Genomic DNA, 20,740 nt, shown 5'->3' on the forward strand with positions numbered 1-20,740 from the left:
CATTTGGATTTCTGAACTGAAAGAAACTTCAGGCATACCATAATATACGGCTGAATTAGTTTCCTTGAATATGTCATTGTACTGGGAATGGCTGTTTTGTGGCATATACTAACTGATTGCTTTTCTCCATGGAGACTGTTCTAGTAGAAAATTCAGGCTAAAGTGGATTTTGGGTTCATTTGGATTTCTGAACTGAAAGAAACTTCAGGCATACCATAGTATACGGCTGAATTAGTTTCCTTGAATATGTCATTGTACTGGGAATGGCTGTTTTGTGGCATATACTAACTGATTGCTTTTCTCCATGGAGACTGTTCTAGTAGAAAATTCAGGCTAAAGTGGATTTTGGGTTCATTTGGATTTCTGAACTGAAAGAAACTTCAGGCATACCATAGTATATGGCTGAATTAGTTTCCTTGAATATGTCATTGTACTGGGAATGGCTGTTTTGTGGCATATACTTACCCACAGCCTTACCTGCTATTTGTTCCAGAGCCTCTGGAAAAATAATATGAAGTTCCTTTACGTTCTGTAGGTTATATTGTTAATCATGACAAAATCATCATCCTATCTTTGAATGGTATTTAAGTGCTTACTATGTGCCAGGCACTGTACTAAGCACTGTGGGACAGATACAAGTTAATCGAATTGGACACAGTACACGTCCCACATGGGGCTCACAGTCTTAATCCCCCTTTTTTTAAACAGATCAGGTAACTGCGGCACAGAGAAGTGAAGTGAGTTTCCCAAGGTCACCCAGCAGACAAGTGGTGGAGCTAATATTCGAACCCAGGTCTTCTGAGTCCCAGGCCTGTGCTCTTTCCACTAGTCCACACTGCTTCTGTTTGTTAAAGAATTTCAAAGCATACCACCACCACATTAATGAAATGAGAAGCTGTAGTGAGATTGACTCTTTGCAGGAGTTTGGAGAAGCAGAAGTTTATTCTGCTGACCAGGGTAGTGCTTTTTCAACGTCAGTTATGCAGTTTAGGGTATTTTTCTTCATAAAGTACTTTGAAGCTACCTAACTTCGCAAATTCCTCAGTGCTCCTTTGGCCTACTCTTTCCATCAGGATCATCTTCAATCATTTTTATAAAAGCTCATTTGCTTTCTTGAAAACACATGCAGGATTTTTAAATTCCCAAATCCTAGCTGGTGGTGGAGGTACCACAATTCAGTCATCCATTTTGGCCTTTTGCAATAATTCATTAGAATATCAGAGTTTGATAACATCCTCTGGTACTCCACCCACTGTGTTCTCTGGTGTCCCTTAGTGGCTGGGGGTTGGGCCCACCTAGGGGCATCTCCTAGATGCTGCTGCGTTGACAGCAGGGCCATTTCATCAGTTCACCCTGGCCGTATCCTTAAATGCGACTGTAGGCCTCGGGGAATATGGGGACACCTTGCACAGAGACTTTGGCTTAGTATTTCTTAGTAGGGCATGGAGGTGGCTGAATTCTTAGATCTGAATTATTCATATCTGACAATCACTCACCCTACCTTCAAAGCCTTATTAAAAATCACATCTTCTCCAAGAGGCCTTCTCTGACTAAGCCCTCATTTCCCCATTCCCCTTCTGTGTCATTCTTGCACTTGGATCTGTATCCTTTATTTATCTCACCCTCAGCCCCAGAGTACTTAGTTACATATCTGTAATTTATTTTAATGTCTGTCTCCCCCTCTAGACTGTAAGCTCCTTTTGGGCAGGGATTGTGTCTACTGACTCTATTAATATTGTACTAGCGCAAGCACTTAGTACAGTGGTCTGCATACAGTAAGCGTTCAATAAATACCATTGATTGATTGATTGACTTGCTGACCCTGCGTCTTCCCCTACCCTACCACTAAGAGTCAGGGGATAGCCTGCAAGGATTTATGTGGCCCCGTTCTTCCTGGGAGCTTCTTGAGGGCAGGCATCATTTATATTTCACTTCTTCTGTCTGTCCCTAAGGTCCCAGTACAATGTCCTGTACACACAGTGGGCCTTTATAAATAACGTTGATGGAAAAAATTTCTTCCTATCTGATGAGTATTGTCAATGAATCTTAATGAAATATTTCAGAACGAATATTTATGGAAAATATTCTTTAGAAGAAATACGCTACTGAACAGGTCAAGTAATTAAATTTATAAATATCTTTAACTACTTGGTTTCTCTTCCTTAAACCCAGAAATCTGACCCTCTTCATAAGTAGCGTGTACTCAGGAAATGTTGGTTCAAGTGACAGAGCCGCAGATAAATTTGGTAAATCATCATCATCATCATCAATCGTATTTATTGAGCGCTTACTGTGTGCAGAGCACTGTACTAAGCGCTTGGGAAGTACAAGTTGGCAATGAACTTTTATTTGACACCAGTTTGCAAAAGTTAGAAAATGAATATTCATGTAAATTGGAAAAATATCATGGAAGGTCATTTAATTCATTCAACCTCTATTAGATTCCTGAAGCAGGCTGTTCACTTGTCTCCCTGCTTCCAACCTCTACTCCCTTCCGTCGAGGTTAGCTTCCAATGGGAAGCAATTTAAGGGGTCCATTCAGGCCAGCATGAGGAAGGAAGGGGTGGCATAATGCTTCTGTCCCTCCCAAGATGGCCACCACTTGGGACATTCAAGGTGCCACCTGTACCAAACCTCTTTATCAAGATGGCTGCCACTCCTGTGCAATCAATCAATACATCATATTTATTGAGTACTTACTATGTGTGCAGAGTACTATACTAAGCGCTTGGGAAAGATCAATACAACAGAGTTGATAGACACGTTCCCTGCCCACAACAAGCTTACAGTCTAGAGATCAACCCTGCCCCCTTCCTCTATGCATGGATGACAGCCATCTTTAGACTTATTTTTACGTGATCTTCTGCTACCCCATCCTCAGAAATAAAGGAGTATTTTTATTTATTTCATGCCTTCTTTTATTTCTTCAAAAGGCAGGGAGCATTTCTTTCATCAATCAATAAATCAACGGTTTTAATTTTGAGTGCTTATTATGTGCAGAGCACTGTACTAAGCACTTGGGAGAGTACTGATGATGATGTTGGTATTTAAGTGCTTACTATGTGCCAAACACTGTTCTGAGTGCTAGCGGAGATACAAGGTAATCACGTTGTCCCACGTGGGGCTCACTGTCTTCATCCCCACGAGAGCACAATGTAACAGAGTTAGCAGATACATTCCCTGGCCATAGTGAGTTTACAGTATAGAGGGGGAGACCGACATTTTTTTAATGGCATTTATTAAGCACTTACTAAGTGCAAAGCACTGTTTTAAGCGCTGAGGAGGTTACAAGGTGATCAGTTTGTCCCACGGGGGGCTCCCAGTCTTAATCCCCATTTTACAGATGAGGGAACTGAGGCACAGAGAAACAAAGTGACTTGCCTAAAGTCACACAGCTGACAACTGGCAGAGCCGGGATTTGAACCCATGACCTCTGACTCCAAAGTCCGTGCTCTTTCCACTGAACCATGCTGCCTCTCAATTAATTTACATTATTGTAACTAAGTAATTTTTAACATACAATTTAAAGATATGTACATAAGTGCTCTGGGGTTGATGGTGGGGTGAATATCATATTCCCAAAGTGCACAGGCCCAAGTGCACTGAAGACACAGAAGGGAGAGGGAGACAGGGAAAAGAGGAATCAGGGAAGGTCTCTTAGAGGAGATGTGACCTTACTGCTTTGAAGGTGGAGAGAGTGGTGGTCTGGAATATATGGAGGGGGAGGGAGTTCCAGGCTAGGGAGAGAACAGGGGAAAGGGGTACATGGTGAGCTAGACAAGTTCGGGGCACAGTGAGTAAGCTGGCACTAGAGGAGCAAAGTGTGCGGGCTGAGCTGTAGTAGGAGATCAGTGAGGTGAGGTAAAATGGGGCAAGCTGATTGAGTGCTTTAAAGCCGAAGGTAAAGATCTCTGGTTGATGTGGAGGTGGATGGGCAGCCATTGGAGGTTTTGAGGAGTGGGGAGACATGGACTGCACACAGCGCTCAATAAATATGATTGAATGAATTTATTGAGGGCTTACTGTGTGCAGAGCACTGTTCTAAGCACTTGGGAGAGTACAGTACAACAGAGTTTGTAGACATGTTTCCCCAGATGAGCTTGCAGTCTTAGCTATCTTGTCTACTCAGTCTGCATTTTAAACATGACCTTGGGGGTATTGGTAGAGTCTCAGAAACAGGGACTGGGCAGACATTTTCCATCATGAGTGAATCAGACAAACAGCAACGGGTTGTCAGCTTTTCCACATATATCTGGAAAGGCTTGTTCGTTGAAGTTCAAGGCTCTGAAAAACAACATACAAAGAGGTTAATAATGTTTAATGGAATAACACACTGGTTTCCTCTTCTGGCCAAGGATAACGTGACACCAACAGCAATCCATTAATGAAAAACCCTGTTGGAACGCCAAAAGCTTTGAAAACACATTTAGACTGAAAGCAATATTTGTGCAGCTTACCATCCGCTGGATCAGAGTGGTCACATTTTTAAAAGGCTCATTCACAAGTCTTGATTTGGAGCACAGGCAAAGTGAATGACATAATCCTTCTTCACAGTAACTTTTTATTTCACCTTACAGGAAATGGCCCACACATCGATGTCTCCTTCAGGATCCTGTATCTTCCCCAATCCAGTAAGTTTCATTTCTCTGGCTCCCATTTTATTTAAACATCACTGCTCCTTTCCTATACTATCTTTCTCTTCTTAAGTCAGAGAGAGTAACAAGAAGAGGCAGACAAATATCTTCTTTTTCCTCAAAGAATCAAATAGGACAGTGGAATAGTTTCCCAGAGGCCAAATTAATTTTTCCTCTTAAACACGGTTTAGTCATTAACCAGAAATGTAGAGCTCAAAGAGTCTGTGTGAGAGACCCTTTAATCTAGGCTGCATTCCCTCAGATTGGCAAAATCAAGTCCACTGAACCTCTGTTATAGCTCGTGGAAGGCTCCAGCCTAAAACGGTGGCAAAGCTTAAGGCCAGAGGGCCAGGAGTCTAGTCCCCAAACCACTGGGGCCAGAGAATCCTGGATCCTGATCTCCACCCCAGGCCTGTCCCTAAGCACTAGCCTGCCAGAGGAAGCACAGAATTCAGGGAAAATATGTGCTGTCACAGCATGTCAACTTTCAATAATAATAATAATAATGATGATGGCATTTGTTAAGTGCTTACTATGTGCAAAGCACTGTTCTAAGCACTGGGGAGGAAACAAGGTGATCAAGTTGTCCCACGTGGGGCTCACCGTCCTAATCCCTATTTTACAGATCAGGTAACTGAGGCTCAGAGAAGTTAAGTGAATTGCCCAAAGTCACACAGCAGACATGTGGTGGAGCTGGGATTCAAACCCAAGACCTTTGACTCCAAAGCCCATGCTCTTTCCACTGAGCCACGCTGCTTCTTTCAAGAGTTTACAGGTTATAGAATGGTGACTCCCTGTTAATGAAATTTCTGACTCTCAGTTAAACTGACTTAAGGTGAGAGTCTCATGATCTGTTCCATCCAGAGTCAGACTATTCTGTTTCCCCTGAGCATGCTGGGGAAGTTCCTGCATACTAGAACTCTGGGAAGAGGCTTTGGGATTCTGTTCCCCACCCCCCCACTCCCGCAATAATCCCCTGGATTTGATTAATTCTTTCATTTCCCAAATCTCTTTCACATTTGTTACCTCATTCTGTTCTCATGACATCCCTGTGAAGTAGGGGATGTGATTATTATTATCCCCATTTTGCAGATGAGGAAATCGTGGCCTAGAGAGTTGGTGATTTACCCAAGGTCACGTAGCCAGCCAGTGGCAGATCTGAGACTAGGGCCTGGTCCTCCTTATTCTCAGACTTTGGGTTGTTTCCCCTGAACTACCTTAACTTCTGGGTATTTATGACATTCTGTGGGCTGTTACTGAGATAAAGGATAGCACAAGTCAGATGATCATGCTACTCTCCTCACCTCAGTGGAGAAATGTTTCAAATGCATATCTTACCCCACAGGTTATCAGACAATTCCTGAATGTCCTGGGGGTAAGCTGATCCTGATTTGGTTCCACAACTGATTAACGCATTTTGCGCTATGTCACATTAATCAGGTGAAGTCCTGCAAAATGATCTGATAAACAAGCTGTTTATATTTTCCTGATCAACTGTCTTCATAATTTAAATTAGCTAAATCAGCTTGTAGATCTTGCTTCCAGGGGGCAGCGCTGGGGAAGAGGGAGGCAGGACTTTCCTCTGGAGCTGACCTCCACAGCAGAGGCCAGGGGAAAGGAGTCTGTCCCATGGCATGTGGTCCCTCCGCACATCCGCCAAGCTAGCTCTCTTCCTCCCTTCAAAGCCCTACTGAGAGCTCACCTCCACCAGGAGGTCTTCCCAGACTGAGCCCCCTCCTTCCTTTCTCCCTCTTCCCCCTCCCCATCCCCCCCGCCTTACCTCCTTCCCCTCCCCACAGCACCTGTATATATGTATATATGTTTGTACATATTTATTACTCTATTTTACTTGTAAAATAATTCTATTTATTTTATTTTGTTAATATGTTTTGTTGTCTGTCTCCCCCTTCTAGACTGTGAGCCCGCTGTTGGGTAGGGACCGTCTCTATATGTTGCCAACTTGTACTTCCCAAGCGCTTAGTACAGTGCTCTGCACACCGTAAGCGCTCAATAAATACGATTGAATGAATGAATGAATGATTGTGGGGTTGGAGAGTGGACCTGGGGGTGGGAGCCTGTCTACGAGAACTCCTCTCTGGAGCAGACCCCCAAAGCAGGGGCAGGGGGGCCCAGTGTCTGGTGAGCAGTTTCCCCTGGAGCTGACCCCTGTCGGGGCCACTGCAGCGGCCTCAGACAGAGAGGAGGAGTAGGATGAGAAACCAAAGCCACAACCATCCTGGTTCCTTGGGGAATGGAGCCTCTAAGGAGAACAGAGAGGCCTCTGAGGAAGGGTAGTAGCTAGGGCTTTCCCTGCCAGGCTAGAGGAGCTGCCGCCACCCAAATCAGGTAAAACTGAAGCAGCTCTGTTTCAGCTCCTTGGGAGGAATTATGCATTCCGCTCCATATCCTCCTGGCCCCCACAGCCACCACCCCTCTAGGAACAGTAAGGAACTCTGGGACGGGTTGTGTGGGTGGAGGATGATGCACACGTGGTTCCTCTGGAGCTGACGGGGGAGTGGACCGGGGAACAGACTAGGGTGTGGGCACCAGGCCGGCATCAGAATGCATCATATGACTGGCAGATGTCAATCATCAAGAGAGTGGATGCAGTTAGAAGGCGTGTTTAGGAGCACAAAAAATGTGACTGGGAAGTGGTAGAGCCATGTGATGGAGAAAGCTGGTGGAGAGGTTGGAAGCTAACAGTCAAATGTAGGGGTTTTTGTTTTTTTGTACAGAGGGAGTTGAGCAGCCTCTGAAGGTTCTTGAGGAGTAGAGAGACATATACTGAACAACGTTTCAGGAAGATGATGTGGAATGTGGAGTGAAGGTAGAGCCGATTTCAACTAGCTGTGTGCTGTGAGGCAGAAGCTCCAAGTGTCTCCCCTCACATGACAGATGAAATGTTGCATGCAACGTGATGACAGCACAGGACATCCCATTCAGGCTCATCAAATTACACTGCTTCTCATCATCTAGGTCATCATCAAGTTGTGCCATTTTGCCATTGAGTGAAATGACGATATTCAGACAATCCTCTCCCGGCCAACTTTACTCCTGCCCTGGGCTGCAAAGCCAGCTGCAGATTCCCTCGGGTCTCTCCTGAAACAGTAGCTCCTAGTTTTGGTGCCATCATTCCCGGGTCTGCCCTTTCCCCCCACCCCCCCACTCACCGCTGCACATCCCCTTCTGCAGCTTTCTGTGTGCACCACTCCACTTCTTCCCTCAGTTCCCTACCAAGAAGATCCCATCCTTTCCAGGGCCTCAGTGTCCCTGGCCAGACCTGGGTAAGGCAGCCTCTCAGCCACCTATTCACCCCTCTAACCCCTCCTTCTTCCAATCCCTGGTCCCTGTTTTGTAAAGGTTTATCTGCCACCTTTTGTACCCCAGCGACCACCCTGGGCCATCCAACAGTCCTGCCCTGGAAAAAGGCAAGCTTCAGGTTCTCTGAATTAAGCGGTTCCAAACCACTCCAGGCCCCAAGACAGTAGGAAGGGAGAGAGCTGGAGGGAAACGTCACTCTGATGTACAAATAATTTCTCCAAAAAAAGTACAGAGAACTCTACTAAGCACTTGGAAAGAACAATTCAGCAACAAATAGAGATAATCTCTGCCCACAGTTAGCTCACAATCTAGAAGGGGGAAGACAGACATCAAAACAAGTAAACAGATATCAATAGCATGAATATAAATAGAATTATAGATATATACACATCATTAATATAAATAAATAGAATTATAAATATGTACACATATATATTCAAAAGTGCTGTGGGGCAGGGGGGGTAGAGCAAAGGGAGCAAGATGGGGCAAAGGGGAGGGGGAGCAGGGGAAAAGAGAGGCTTAGTTTGGGAAGGCCTCCTGAAGGAGGTTAGCCTTCAGTAGGGCTTTGAAAGGAGGGGAAGTGTGATTGTTTGGAGGATTTGAGGAGGGAGGGCATTCCAGACCAGTGGTAGGACACGGGCCAGAGGTCTACAGCGAGACAGGTGAGAAGGAGGCACAGTGAGAAGATTAGCACCAGAGGAATGGTGCCATTTATTATTGATTGATGAAAGCTCAAATGGAACATGATGCAAGCAAGAAAAGAGAGCTTGGCATCCTCTGAAGTAAAGATGATATTGGAAATTAAAATCCAAAGCTAGTGGAGGCCAAGAAATAGAGAGAGAACTTTGGGTCAATCTTGGCCAGGTTATGCTTCAGGAGGTGATGGAGTCTCCTGTTGGTAATGATGGATGAGTCTCCGTCTTAAGCAACCTGTGCGGAGAATTAATTTTAGTGCTAGCACTTGTTGCAGCCCCAGTCACACTCTCTCATCTCTACCAGTCGTATGCCCGCTGGGGCACAGGGGGCAATGAATGAGTAGGTGGGGAGGGGTGTGGCACATTGAGATAGGCATGGAAAGGTTTTTTGTATGCACTGTCCATTTTCAACCAAAGCGACCTCAGTGGAGTGCTGAAGCAGTGCAGAAGCACAACGAACTGGAAGACAGTGGCCCTGGTAGCTTCCCATGTTGGCCAGCTCTCTTTCAGGTTTCCTGCTGGGATTGTTCACTTTGTAGGACACCCAGAGCCGCAACTAGTACTCAGGTTTCCTGAGTCCAAGCCCTAAAGCAGTGTGTTTTCCACTAGGCCGACATCAGGGTTAGCTTCAGGAGGGAAGGCCATATTGGAATTTCTGGAGGGGAGAGGGATAGCGATAAACTGGAGGGTGGGGTTTGACCTGGAGTAAGGGTGAGCTGGAATTTTAAAATTGAGTCATGGACAGGAGAATCAGAAGCAAGGGGGTGCTGAATGAGGGGTTGGATATATGGGAAGATGAGCTGAGCTGGATGGGTCAGAGTTGAACCTAGATGTGGGGTCACAAGTAGTGCTGGGGAGGGAGGGTTGTGGGTGTGAGTGGTGGGGCAACACCTGGAGTGAACTGTGATGGAAAATAAGATCAGGAGTTAGGGGCTTACCAGCTGGGTCAGGATTTCTACAGTCCAAGGCAGAGAAAGACTCCCCATATACCCTTCCATCCCTGCCATGGACCCAGTGAGTTGAAATACTCCTGGCTGAGCTGGAAGGAAAGGGTTGCTAGGCCTGGGGCTCACAAGAATGTCTGATAGGGACATATCCAGGCTCGCATCTCCTCCTGCCTTCAGGACATCTCCATCTGGATGTCTGCCTGCCACCTAAAACTCACATGTCCAAGACTGAACTCCTTGTCTTCCCTCCCAAACCCTGCCCTCTCCCTGACTTTCCCATCACTGTTGACAGCACTACCATCCTTCCCATCTCACAAGCCCGCAACCTTGGTGTCATCCTCGACTCCGCTCTCTCATTCACCCCTCACATCCAAGCCGTCACCAAAACCTGCCGGTCTCAGCTCCGCAACATTGCCAAGATCCGCCCTTTCCTCTCCATCCAAACCACTACCCTGCTCGTTCAAGCTCTCATCCTATCCCGTCTGGACTACTGCATCAGCCTTCTCTCTGATCTCTCATCCTCGTGTCTCTCCCCACTTCCATCCATACTTCATGCTGCTGCCCGGATTGTCTTTGTCCAGAAACGCTCTGGGCATATTACTCCCCTCCTCAAAAATCTCCAGTGGCTACCAATCAATCTGCGCATCAGGCAGAAACTCCTCACCCTCGGCTTCAAGGCTCTCCATCACCTCGCCCCCTCCTACCTCACCTCCCTTCTCTCCTTCTACAGCCCAGCCTGCACCCTCTGCTCCTCTGCCGCTAATCTCCTCACTGTGCCTCGTTCTCGCCTGTCCCGCCATTGACCCCCAGCCCACGTCATCCCCCTGGCCTGGAATGCCCTCCCTCTGCCCATCCACCAAGCTAGCTCTCTTCCTCCCTGCAAGGCCCTACTGAGAGTTCACCTCCTCCAGGAGTCCTTCCCAGACTGAGCCCCCTCCTCCCTCTCCCCCTCGTCCCCCTCTCCATCTCCCCCGTCTTACCTCCTTCTCTTCCCCACAGCACCTGTATATATGTATATATGTTTGTACATATTTATTACTCAATTTATTTTACTTATACATATCTATTCTATTTATTTTATTTTGTTAATATGTTTGGTTTTGTTCTCTGTCTCCCCCTTCTAGACTGTGAGCCCACTGTTGGGTAGGGACTGTCTCTATATGTTGCCAATTTGTACTTCCCAAGCGCTTAGTACAGTGCTCTGCACACAGTAAGTGCTCAATAAATGTGATTGATTGATTGATTAATAATGATGGTGTTTGTTAAGCGCTTACTAGGCGCCAGGCACTGTACTAAGTGCTAGGGAGGATACCAGCAAACAGAGTTGGACACAGGTAAATAGAGTTGGACACAGGCCCTGTTCTTGTTTTACAGATAAAGTAACTGAGGCACAGAGAGATGAAGTCACACAGCAGCCAAGTGGTGGAGCCAGGTATAGAACCCATTACCTTCTGATTCCCAGGCCCATGATCTATCCACTACACCATGCTGCTTCTCTGACATGGCCTATGCACCCAGTTAGTGGGATGAGGTGATGCAAATCACGAAAAAGATGTGTTTTAATAAAAAGTCAAGGAGAATTAGGCTACAGTCTGTTAGATTTGGCTAAGAGGTCATTGGTGGCTTTGGAGCAGTTTCAGTGGAATGGAGGGGATGGAAGCTGGCAAAAGAGGCCCCAGGATAAAGCAGGACAACCTCCCTCTCCCCCACCCCACCGCTGGCCCCCATGCTATTTATTAAGCATTTAATATGTGCCAGGCACTCTACTAAGCACCAAAGTAGATACAAGATGATCAGGTTGGACACATTCCCTGTCCCTCACGGGACTCACAGTTTTAATCTCCATTTTATAGATGAGGTAACTGAGGCACGGAAAAGTGACAGAGCCGGGATTAGAACCCAGGTTCTCTGACTCCCAAGCCCGTGCTCCTTCCACAAGGCCAAACTGCTTCCCCTGAGCAATAGGAGACGAGGCTTCAACTGAAAAGAGGGTGAAAAGTTGCCTCCCAGGGAGGAGAGACAGAATTGGGAGTATGTGTGTGGGCGAGGCAGGGGTGTGACACTCTCAGAACTGGCTGGGAATGTTGGAATAGAGCTCAGAATTGAGGTGGAAGAATGGTCACTATAAAACCTCTCCTATTAAATCGGGCACCAACTAGTACAGATTTCTGACAAATAAATTCTAACAAATTACTTGGATGGGATAGTGACAGAGAAGCATTCTGAGTGTCATCCTTCTAACTGGAATGGTTGCACTTGGTGTACTATAGCTGTGCAGACATTGGCAGTCTGCCATGGAGTTGATTACACAGGTTGTAGCATCCTTGCTATGTCCTATCGACTCCTCTTGGAGCAGGGAAGGAGTGTCTCTGCCCCCAAATTGATCCCTGCAATGGTTGCGAAATACCATCTATATTTAACCTGGATATTAAATCTGGGACAAATCTCTGAAAGTTAGGGGAAATAATACAAGAAGAGATGATCTTTGCAACATGACAGTCACAGGAAAAGTGCAAAAAGTAACACCAAGACTTCCATGCCATGCCACCTATCAAAAGCAGACTTAGGCTCTGGAAATTGCTAGTCGGATAGTAACTGACCTGAGAAATTCCGACTGGAGGTGCTGGGGCCCAGCCTGGCTCTCCCTGATGGTAATGATGGGCCAATTCCTGCTGTCCAAACACACTCTTCATGATTCTGAACTAAGTTACTTGTCCTGGGGCTGGAGGGGCTTTCAATTCTGGAGGGCTGCAGGGAAACGCAGTTATCTGTCAATCGATCCGTGGTATTTATTGAGTGCTTACTGTGGGCGGATCACTGTACTAAGTGCTTGGGAAAGTACAATACAATAGAGCTGGTAGACACAATCCTTGTCCAGAAGGAGCTTACAGTTTAAAGGACAAGTTAAAAGACAGCAGCTGTATGTGGCCTTTGCATGGCCATGAGAAGCATGCAGAACCTAATCATGTGGTCAAATGACATCATGGTGCATAGGACCAAATGATTTCTGCCAATTATAACAGCAGCGTATTCTGCTATTTCTATGTCCCCTTTTGGGTTGAAGTTAGCCTGAGTTCCTAATTTTTTTGGAAGTGATGTTGAATTTTCTCCTAGGAGACCCAGCCTTTGTGTCAGGGCAGTATTCAATTCATAGCTGCCAAATGGTGTATCTTCATGATGAGGTGGAAAATCTGACACGTTTTGCAGTAGAAATTCTCCTAATAACCCTTCTCCATTGTAGTATCCATTCTTTTCCAGTAGATGTCTTCAGATCCTTAGGAATCAATATCTGGTCCTTCTCTGTTGTTAATCTCACAGAAGTACCTAAAAATCTGAACAGCGTTAAGTGTGGTTGATATTTAAGTTGGGGGTATGGGGCTGTTAATTTTTTTTATCAGCCCCATATATAAAGTTTGGGGTACTCAAACTGTTTTGGGAATATTAGCAGGAGCAGTATGGCATCGTGGATAGAGCACAGGCTTGGGAGGCGGAAGGTCATGGGTTCTAATGCCAGCTTCACCATTTGTCTGCGGTGTGACCTTGGGCAAGTCACTTCACTTCTCTGTGCCTCAGTTGCCTCATCTGTAAAATGGGGATTGAGCCTGTGAGCCCTACATGGGACAGGGACGTTCCAATTCGATTTTCTGGTATCCACCTCAGCGCTTAGTACAGTGCTTGGAACATAGCAAATGCTAACAAATACCATCATTGTTGTTATTAGCAAAAGGATGGGATGGGGCAATTTCGGGCAGTGACACAAGGGTGAAGGAAGCCCAGAGGGACAGTGATATGACAGTCACTGGAAAGAACAAAGGAAGTGCCGGGAAAGAAAGAACAGCAATCATAGAGTGTTAAGATGACTCCCCTCACCTTTCCAGATTGCACATCCATCTGAAGAATGCTCCAGACCCCCACCACCCAGAGTGACATCAGAGGTGTGTAAAGCCCATACAGGGCAGGGACATTGAAAGGAGTAAAAGGGAGACTTGAGGAGATAGTGGCTTGGTATCTCTTGGCCTCTTTGTGGCGGGCAATGTTGGGTTTACAATATTTCCTGACTACGGGCATCATGGTCTCTGCTAGACTTACTTGTCTCACTTCGTGAGCACTCTGAGGAACAGCATGGTCTAGTGGAAAGAACAGGACTGGGACTTGGGAGACTTGGATTCCAATTCCAGCTCTGCCATTTCCTGGCTGCTGCATCTTGGGCAAGTCAATTAACTTCTCTGTGCCTCAGTTTCCTTCTCTGTGAAATGAAGATGAAATAACTGTTCTTCCTCCGTCTTAGAGTACCATGTGGGACAGCAGACTCTCTCTGATCTGACTGCATTACATCTATCACAGTGCTTGGCACATAGTAAGTGCTTTACAAATACCACTATAATTACTCTCATGTTACCTAGGATTGTAGACCTTCCTTCCAAGACAAATGGCTGGAGAGATTGTCCTGGACAAAGGGAATACTGTCGGAGCTGGATAACGGATTCAGAGTTCTCTTTGAGGCTACCCAAACCCAGCCAGAAGAGTGTACAACTGGCCTAATGGACAAAGTATCTCGGGCCTTTCCATCTTCTTACCCTATACCTTTACCTGTCACATATGCCAAATGGCTAAGGTTTAAAAGGGAGATTGACCTATGGCCATCTAAGCCTCTGGCATTCTTCTGGGGTCCAGTCCTAATAATATTAACTGGGGCATGTATTAAGTGTTTACACATTTCACATCATAGCCTAGAGACAAGAACATGGGCTTGGGAGTCAGAGGGCAAGTGTTCTAATCCCGGCTCTGCCAACTTGTCTGCTGTGTGACCTTAGGCAAGCCACTTAACTTCTCTGTGCCTCAGTTACTCCATCAGTAAAATGGGGATTGACTGTGAGTCCCACGTGGGATAACCTGATTACCTTGTATCTACCCCAGTGCTTAGAACAGTGCTTGGCACATAGTAAGTACTCAACAAATACCATAATTATTATTATTATTATTATTATTATCATCATTATCATTACTATGTTCCAAGAAGTGTACTAAGCACTGTGGTATCTACAAGAAGCAGTGTGGCCTAGTGGAAAGAGCATGGGCCTGGAAGACAGAGGACCTGGTTTGTAATCCCGGCACTGCCACTCATCTGCTGTGTGACCTTGGGTAAGTCATTTAACTTCTATCTGGCTCAGTTCCCTCATCTGCAAAATGGGGATTCAATACCTGTGCTCGCTCCTATTTATAATGCGAGCCCCATGTGGAAGCTGACAATCTAATATCTACCCCAATGCTTAGTACAGTGCTTGGCACGTAGTAAGTGCTTGACAAATACCACAATTATCATTGCAAGATGATTACAAGATGATCAGATCAGATACAGTCCCTGCCCTACATGGGGCTCATGGTCTAAGAGGGGAGAACAGATATTGAATCCTCATTTTACAGATGAAGAAGCTGAGGTAAAGAGAAGTTAGGTGACTTGCCTAGGGTCATACAGCAGACAAGTGGCAGAATTGGGATTAGAACCCAGGCCCTCTGACTCCCAAACTCATGCCTAGACTCCACTAGACCATGCTGCTTTTCAGTACTGCCACTACTAATTTGGCTGGGAGTGTTTTTCTTAGCTCTTTGCCTTTTACTGTTTCTTATCTCTCTCTCTTCTTCCAGAAACAGGTTGTTTACACTTCCTCTCCTCCAACTCTGTCTCCAGTCCATCTTCTGTCCCCTCCACTCCACTGATCCAGTTCTGTCCAAGGTTTACCAATGACCTCCTCCTTGCCAGATCTAGTGAACTTTACTCTGTCTTAATCCTCCTTGACTTCTCGGCTGTTTTTGACACGGTGGACCATGCCCTTCTCCTGGAAATACCGCTAACCTCGGTTTCTCTAACACTATCCTCTCCTGTTTCTCCCTCTACCTCTCTGGCCAATCCTCCCTCTCTTTCACCAACTCTTCCTGTGCCTCCCAGTCTCTGACTGTGGGCGCATCTCAAGGTCCCCTTGTATCCTCCACCTACTGCTTTGCACACAGTAAGGGCTCAATAAGTACTACTGAGTGAACGAATACACTCACTCTCTTGGAGAACTCATCCGCTCTCCTGGCTCCAAGTACCACTTCTATGTGGATGATTCCCAAATCGACCTCTCCAGTCCTGACCTCTCTCCTTCTCTGCAATTTTCCTTCTCCTGCCTCCAACAGATCTCTCTACTTTGGCTTGCCAGAACCTCAAGCTCAACACGCCCAACACTGACATGCCATTTCCCTCCCAAATCCCTGAGGCTGCTGATAGTCCTGGAAACACTGTCACCTTGTACTAGAGGCATAGATGCTGATCTCCTCAGAGATCTCCATGGCAGCAACAAGACTTCTTTAAGTGCTCCAGCAGATGACATTGGCTTTGCATCATATGGGCATCTTCAAGTGGTGTTGTTCCAATGTTGCAGACACAGATCCCAGGTACCCAAGCTAGATAACAGGGCTCTGTCTCCCTAGGCAAAATAATAATAATAATAATAATAGCATTTATTAAGCGCTTACTATGTGCAAAGCACTGTTCTAAGCGCTGGGGAGATTACAAGGTGATCAGGTTGTACTACGTGGGGCTTACAGTCATAATCCCCATTTTACAGATGAGGTAACTGAGGCCCAGAGAAGTGAAGTGACTTGCCCAAAGTCACACAGCTGACAAGTGGTGGAGCCGGGATTTGAACCCATGACCTCTGACTTCAAAGCCCGTGCTCTTTCCTCTGAGCCACACGACTGTCGGTCTGGGCTGACTCTTGCCACCCTCACAGGGGTGACACCACCAGTGTTACGGCACTCACAGTCAGCAGAGCTCTTGGTTCGTGGTAATGGATCCCTTTTCTCCATCCATTCATTCATTTATCGAGCACTTACTGTGTGCAGAGCACTGTACTAAGCGCTCTCCAGTCCCGATTCATTTGGGGTGACCTCCTCCCCCTTCTCCTTTACAAAGTTCTCTTAGCCCCCTTTTTCCCAGGACCACCACCGTCATCTTGTTTGTTCATCCAGTGAATTTCACTGACCCTGAATTTGTTAACCCGAGGTCTGAGCAAAAAGCTGGTCTACAATTCAGAGGGTTTTCGACAAACATGCAATCCAGGTGAGGACTCGGTTCAGTCACTAGGTGGCAGTAAAACCCCCTTAATGTGTTTAAGAAGTACTTAGTGTTTGGAATATCAATCAATCAATCAATCAATCGTATTTATTGAGCGCTTACTGTGTGCAGAGCACTGTACTAAGCGCTTGGGAAGTCCAAGTTGGCAACATATAGAGACAGTCCCTACCCAACAGTGGGCTTACAGTCTAAAAGGGGGAGATTATGCTTAGCATCTGGAGTCTCAAGGTGTGCCAGGGATTTGGAACGGTTGAGGGGTGCTGCTTTTAGCTGCCTTGCCCCGAGGAAAATCGGGTCTGGGGGAGGTAGGATGCTAGGATGGCTCCAATCATCCCTGGGTTAGAACGGTCCAGGAGAACCACCCCAGAGAAGCAGCGTGGCTAGAGAAGCAGCTTGACTAGAGAAGCAGCGTGGCTCAGTGGAAAGAGCCCGGGCTTTGGAGTCAGAGGTCATGGGTTCAAACCCCTGCTCTGCCAATTGTCAGCTGTGTGACTTTGGGCAAGTCACTTAACTTCTCTGTGCCTCAGTTACCCCATCTGTAAAATGGGGATTAAGACTGTGAGCCCCACGTGGGACAACCTGATCACCTTGTATCTACCCCAGCGCTTAGTACAGTGCTTTGCACGTAGTAAGCACTAAACAAATACCAACATTATTGTTATTATTAAGTGGGGATACTCAAACCAGCAACCATCCTTGTCTGGATTCCTATATTAGCATTTATCGAATATCTGCTGTGTGTAGAGCACTGTACTAGGTGCTTTGGGAGAAGCAGTGTGGTCTAGAGCACGGGCCTGGGAGTCAGAAGGATCTGAATTCTAATCCCAGCTCTGCCACTTGTCTGCTGTGTGACCTTGGGCAAGTCACTTCACTGCTCTGGGCTTCGTTACTTCATCTGTAACATGGGGATTAAGACTGTGAGCCTCATGTTGGACGTGGACTGTGTTCAACCTGATTAGCTTGTATCTAGCCCAGCGCTTAGTACGGTGCCTGGAACATATTCATGCATTCCTTCAGTCATATTTCTTGAGTGCTTACTGTGTGCAATGCACCATACTAAGCACTTGGGAGAGTACAGTATAACAATAAACAGACACATTCCTTGCCCACAACAGGCTTACAGTCTAGAAGACCTAGTAAGTACTTAATGCTTTGCACATAGTAAGTGCTTAATAAATGTCATTATTATTATTATTATTAAATACCATTATGAAAACACAAAAAAGATAAGACATTTCTTTTTTTAATGGTATTCGTTAAGCGCTTACTATGTATGAGGCACAAGCTAATCAGATCAGACACAGTCCATGTTCCACATGGGACTCTGAATTGTACTTTCCAAGTGCTTACCACAGTGCTCAGCAAACAGTAAGCGCTCAATAAATACGGTTGAATGAATGAATGAATGACACATTCTTAAACCCCATTTTACAGATGAGGTAACTGAGGCACAGAGAAGTTAAGCGACTAGCCCAGGTCACACAGCAGACAGGTGGTGGAGTTGTGATTAGAACCCAGGTCCTCTGACTCCCAGGGCCATGCTTTACCCACTAGACCACATTGCTTCTCATGTTACAATTCAATGCAACGCATGTTTAAAGATATATACATATCTTTAAATCTTTAAATTGAAATTTAAATTATATCATAAATTACTTATTCATATTAATGTCTGTCTCCCTCTCTAGACTGTAAGCTCTTCTTGGGCAGGGAACATGTCTGCTAATTCCGTTGTACTGTTCCAAGCGTTTAGTACAGTGCTCTGCAAATAGCACTCAAATACAATTGATTGAAAACCACACTTCTGTCTCAATTCTTGGGTGCCTTAAGATGCTGCTGGTGCAATAGGTATTTGGAAGTAGGCCTTTAATCTCTATATCATTTGCATCGAATCAATCTTGATGAATCCCTTTGGTTGGGCCTAAAGTCTTGACAGCTGCCTGGAATACAGAATCACAGAGAATGCCCATTTGTCGTGTGTATGTTGGGAAAGGGGGCTTGATTTTCTTGTTTGGACAGGGTTTTGGTGTTGTTGCTGTAGAGCTCCCTGGGGACATTTTGGTTCTCCAGGAGCTTAGACTCCAGCTGTTTGGAGGCCGCTTTTGGATGTGATGATTCCAAGGATGGTGTGAGCAGGACAAAGGAGACATGTGGCTTAAGGCATTTATCGCTCTCTCTCCCCTACTTTTTCTCACTCTTCTCCCACTGCACCCCAGCTAGAACACTTTGTTCCTCTGAAGCCGACCTACTCATTGTACCTCTCTCTCACCTCTCCCACTGCCGACCTTTCGTTCACTCCATACCACTGCCTGGAACTCCCTCCCACTTCATATCCAACAGAGAAGCAGCATGGTCTAGTGGATAGAGCACGGGCCTGGGGGTCAGAAGGAACTGGGTTCTAATCCTCGCTCTGCCACTTGTCGGCTGTGTGACCTTGGGCCAATCACTTAACTTCTCTGTGCCTCAGTTACCTCATCTGTAAAATGGGGATTAAATCTCTGAGCCCCATGTGGGACGTGGATTGTGTCCAACCTGATTAGCTTGTACCTATCCCGTCATTTAGTACAGTGCCTGGCACGTACTAAGAGCTTAACAGATACCAGAAAACCAACCAACCAACCAAAAAACACCAGACTGCTGTGGTCCCCATCTTCGAAGTCCTTATAAACTCTCCTTTCCTTATCTGTCATTGGTATTTATCGAGTGCTTACTGTGTGCAGAGCATTGTACTAAGCGCTTGGGAGAGTACAGTGTAACAGAGTTGGGAGACACATTCACTGCCCATAAGGCGCTTAGTGTTTAGAAGGGTAGGGTGAATAAAGGGTGCAAATCCAAATGCAAGGGCAATGCTGAAGGGAGTGGAAGAAGAAATGAGGGCTTAGTCGCAGAAGGCCTCTTGGAAGGAGATGTGATTATAATAAGGCTTTGAATCATCATCATCATCAATCGTATTTATTGAGCGCTTACTGTGTGCAGAGCACTGTACTAAGCGCTTGGGAAGTACAAGTTGGCAACATGAGGCTTACTATGTGCAAAGCACTGTTCTAAGCACTGGGGAGGTTACAAGGTGATCAGGTTGTCCCACGGGGGGCTCACAGTTTTCATCCCCATTTTACAGATGAGGTAACTGGGGCACAGAGAAGTTAAGTGACTTGCCCAAAGTCACACAGCAGACAGCTGGCGGAGCAGGGATTTGAACCCATGACCTCTGACTCCAAAGCCTGGGCTCTTTCCACTGAGCCACGATAGCCTGTCGTATGAAGATGGAGGGCGTTACAGGCCAGAGGCAGGACATAGGTGAGGGGTCAGTGGCAGGATAGACGAGACTGAGGTATGGTGAATAAGTTGGTGTTAAAGGAGCTAAGTGAGCGTGCTGGGTTGTAGTAGGAAATCAGTGAGGTAAGATAGGAGGGGGGCAAAGTGATTGTTTTTTAGAGCCAATGGTAAGGAGTTTCTGTTTGATGAGGAGGTGGATGGGCAACTGATGGATGTGCTTGAGGAATGGTGAGTAGGGAAATATGGACTGAATGGTTTTGGAGAAAAATGATCCAGGCAGCAAAGTATGAACTGGAGTGGGGAGAAACAGGTGACAGGGAGGTCAGCAAGGAGACTGATGCAGTAATCAAGGTGGGGTGTGTGTAAGCTCCTTGTGAGAAGGAAACATGTCTACCCAATCTGTTATATTGTACTCTCCCAAGTGTTTGGTACAGTGCTTTGCACACAGAAAGCACTCAGTAAATATCAGTGATTGATTGAGGCTTTCTATGATTAATCTCTAATTTCCACATCATTCCCTCCAAACTGCCACTTCAGCTCTTGTACATCACCTAACACTTGAGTACTCAAAGCATAACTCCTACCTTGCACTTATGTGCATATCTTTATACTCTATTGCTTCCTCCTACCTGTTACTTTAGCATAATAATAATAATAATAATAATAATGGCATTTATTAAGCGCTTACTATGTGCAAAGCACTGTTCTAAGTGCTGTTAATCCCCATTTTACAGATGAGGTACTGAGGCA

This window comes from Tachyglossus aculeatus, chromosome X2 (genome assembly GCF_015852505.1).
Source record: "Tachyglossus aculeatus isolate mTacAcu1 chromosome X2, mTacAcu1.pri, whole genome shotgun sequence".
NCBI classification, from domain to species: Eukaryota; Metazoa; Chordata; class Mammalia; order Monotremata; family Tachyglossidae; genus Tachyglossus; species Tachyglossus aculeatus.